Here is a 4051-nt window from a genome sequence, read left to right as displayed (position 1 = left end):
AAACTCAAACACTAACCCCACTTTTTTACTCTCTCACTTTCACACGCAACAAACACATTTTATAATTTTGCAACCATATTCCTGAATCAAATCTTACTTAGAAAGTCTCAAAGAAACTCTTAAGTCTCAACAAAAGAATAACCCAACTTTTTTAGATAAAAAGTTTAAAAGCCAAATCAAAGAGTTAATTGTTGGTGAAGACTTTGATATATAATTTGAGTAGACAAAGAAAAGGATATTTCAAAAAAGAGTTGGAAGTTTGAAACCCATCTTAATCCAAAATTTATGCCCCACTAAAAGATAGTGACTTTTGTAAACCTTTACAAGCCTGAATGTAACATCCTTCTCTTCATTCCTTAGCCCATGATTGGTCCCACTATGTGCCCCTCGACAAGCACCATGGATGGGGCTACACAAATACACATCATCTAGCATGTGTCTCAACTTCATGGTACACTGTGGTCCTTGTTTGTTTCAAGTGTTAATTAGATTTGAGAGACATGTGGTCCCCACCATGCACTTAACTATGAGACAATGGCATTGTTTTGTTAAGAACAAGCAGGCTTAAGCCGCCAAACATGCTAGCACGCGAAGATTTTGGCACACGTGGCGTATTGGCTCACAACAAGCACTAACAGAGATATTGGGTTAGTATGGAAATTTCATGAGTGTACTATACAGCACAACTAATGAGCATAACAAAGTGCTACAGTATCATGCGCACAAATTTTGGCAAATTGCTTTCCAGGGACCCCACTATGCTCCAGGTTCGAAAGTAAGTCGTATATTGCCTACCTCATTGTCTTATTGTCTCGGGAATGGTTACTCATCTCATTGTCAATTGGTTTTGAGATGGAATCTTGACATGATATTAGAAATAGAGCCTAACTTCTTTCTAGTTGCCATGGGCTAAAAGATACCCTTTAGTTATGGGTCAAAAGTAACTTTCCACCCGGTCCGACAGGTTTATGTGGAGGGGGCATGTTGGAGAGTAAGTTTCACATCACCTACCTTATTATCTTATGAATGGTTTAAATATTTGTTAGACTACTTCTCTCATTATCAATTGGTTTTGAAATGGAACCTACTGCAACTCAAAATTCTTAAGCTTGGTTAAACTAATTTAGCCATAATATTGCAGCCAAGGCTTCTACCTCATTTGCATCACTCCACAATTGTAATATCACTTGGAATAATAGTAAAGAAAAAGAGTTTCTAATTACAAAAATTCTAGAGTAATAATCGCAATCCACATCACAATACTTCTAATGGCAATTATACTTTATAACAATGCAGATTTAAACTTTCACACTTCACTCCTTTACCATTTCATTCTTCCCCTTTTCAAGTTTTGAATGAGTTAGTGCATGCCTTTAGATTGAAGAAGTTATGAAAGATGTTGGCTGCTTCATTAATGTTTATCTTTGTATCTTGGCATAATCTTCTGAAGCCATTGGATAGAGGTTGATTGGTGTGGGTTTGATACGATGTAAATAGGACTCTAATCCCATGCTGCTACAAGCTATTGGAGGAAAATGAACAAATATGTAATATGTAATGGGCAAAACATTCCTTATTATGCACCCTCTCTATTTTGTATTCTCTTCATTGTACCCACGTGGTTAACTCATTTGTGAGACTACAATAACAATTATGATCAAAGTAGGATCTTCATGATTATATCAACATGCTTCAGGATGTTCTTGGATAAAATCAAACCATGCAAATATAAAATAATGAGGTTTTATCCTTAACTGAGTTGGATTAGATTTAATTTCTCACTTTATAAATGAAAAAATGAACTTACGAGAGGGCATATAATGATACATACTGTATTTAAAAGGAAAAAGGGAAACCGTAGTAATCTTAAACTACCCTGACTTAGAATCCAAACAACTGCTTCAAAAAATAAAGGGAAATACAACTTTCAATAATAACGCAATGATATTACACTTTTATTATTAAAAATAAATGGAAAAATATATAATTAACTCTCCATTAATAAAGAGTATCCTTGTTGTACAAAGCATGGCTCCCACAAGAATCATTCTTCATAGGTGTGCTTAAGATTTTTTGAGGCAAACAAGACATTCTCGTGTGAACTTTTTAGAGGCCAAATCTTCATGGGAAGTAGTCCCCACAAAAACAAAAACAAAATAGAGAGTGAGAGAGAGGTTGGTCCCTTAGGAGAAGCCAAGGTGACCAAATTATTATAGTTCATTTGTAATCTATAATGTCACACCTCTAGCCTTGACAATGCCAGAGGGCTAAATCTATCTCGAAAGATGTTGATACCCATACAAAGGAGAGAGAGCACATGCATGTTTGTCATATAGTTTGGGATCGACAACAATGTCTCATTCTCTATCCCAAACCAATTACATATTAATATGTGAATATAAGGAAAAAAAATTAAAACAAAAAATATTAAAAAGTAACACTTTGATTGACTTAAGATAGAGAGTGTGATGTGAGATATTTCCAAAATATCTGAATTCACATAGCACATATATAGATATTTTGGTTTCATAATATATGAGACAAAATGATAATTGGTTTAGTGGTTGTACATATTGGCAATAGATTAGAGGTCGTGAGTTCGATCTTGCTTGGATGGTTTTGTCCATGTTTTATTCATTATTAACGTGAATAAAAATGAAACAATGCACCCGCAGGGATTTGAACCATGGTGTGTTCCTTGCTAAGAGAATCCCAAAAAGTATTTCTTTTCACCAAGTGACCTTTATTTCTCTATAAATAGAGAAACTTCAAGGCATAACAAAAGAATCCGAAAAATCCCAATTTTCTCATTCAATAAATCATCCTCTATTTCTCTAATGCATGAGAGAAGTGTAGGAAACATAGGTTTGTAAACTACTATCGAAAGATACGCTTGGTGTGTTGGTGCAAAACACATCAAGGTTTTTCAAAGTATCTTGAAGAGAATTCGCTGTTTATCTCATTTGCACCAAATATACTTAAATTGGTGGGGGCGAATCGAACCTAAAGATTAGTGTAGCAACACACGCTTTGGAGGTTTCTACATGCATTTCAATCAAACATTTCTTTGTTCAGTGATGCAACATCTTTCTAAGAATACAAGTTTTCTCACATGTGACACCGTTTGGGACAAATGATGTTTCCATATCTTGGTTGAACGCACTATTGGGCTAAAATGGGCTCCTCTTGCAGTGATAGAGTTGTTATATACCACTCCTCTCTCAAGATTGGGCCATTTGTTACAAGCTGATGCTTTAGGGACTGAGTTGTTGGGCTTGTAGTTGTCTTGTCCCTTGCTAGCAATTGAAGATATAGAAGGAGCCCACACAATGTGCAACAACAAGCAAGAGAGACCAAGCCCAATGCAATAATCTCCAGTTTTCTTCTTTATAATGGGTTTCTAAGTTACTTTGTTGAACTAAACCCAAAGAACATAGAGCATTCACACCACTCCCAAATACTCCTTCAAATTCACAAATCCAATCACAACTCCCAAGTAGGTGACAATTTTTGGATGATATAACAACTTGATATATAGTATAAGGCTTGACAAAAATCACAAGAGTGTGACTTAAATTTCTAAATTGAATCTTCCCTCTTAAAAGAATCTTCAAATTCACTTATCTCTATTGAGAATGTAAATATCTACACAATTTAATTAACATGGTATAACAACTTGAGATATAGTAAAGAATATTCCTCCAAGGATTGTTTAATCGATCTCGTCCAAAACAATCATAATATATATGTAAAGAATGAACTAGTCTATCCAGTGTAACACTTTAACTGACATTCATAGAAGAAAAACAACTTACAAGACCTTCAAAAGAACAAAATGATACTCAGTTTTAATTTAGAAAAATTATGATTATATATTAACACTCACATAAAATATGGAAACAAATTATTAATTTTTGAAGTGTGAACAGTACAATTATAATAAATAAATTAAGTTATTGATTTCACATAAATATCATCATATCTCATTATATCAAAATTGTAGGATACTTATTTGAGAATATTATTAAATTTAAAACGTGATGCATTAGAT

Source organism: Lupinus angustifolius, chromosome LG01 (genome assembly GCF_001865875.1).
Source record: "Lupinus angustifolius cultivar Tanjil chromosome LG01, LupAngTanjil_v1.0, whole genome shotgun sequence".
Lineage (NCBI taxonomy): Eukaryota > Viridiplantae > Streptophyta > Magnoliopsida > Fabales > Fabaceae > Lupinus > Lupinus angustifolius.
Note: the sequence above shows the minus strand (reverse complement) of the source record.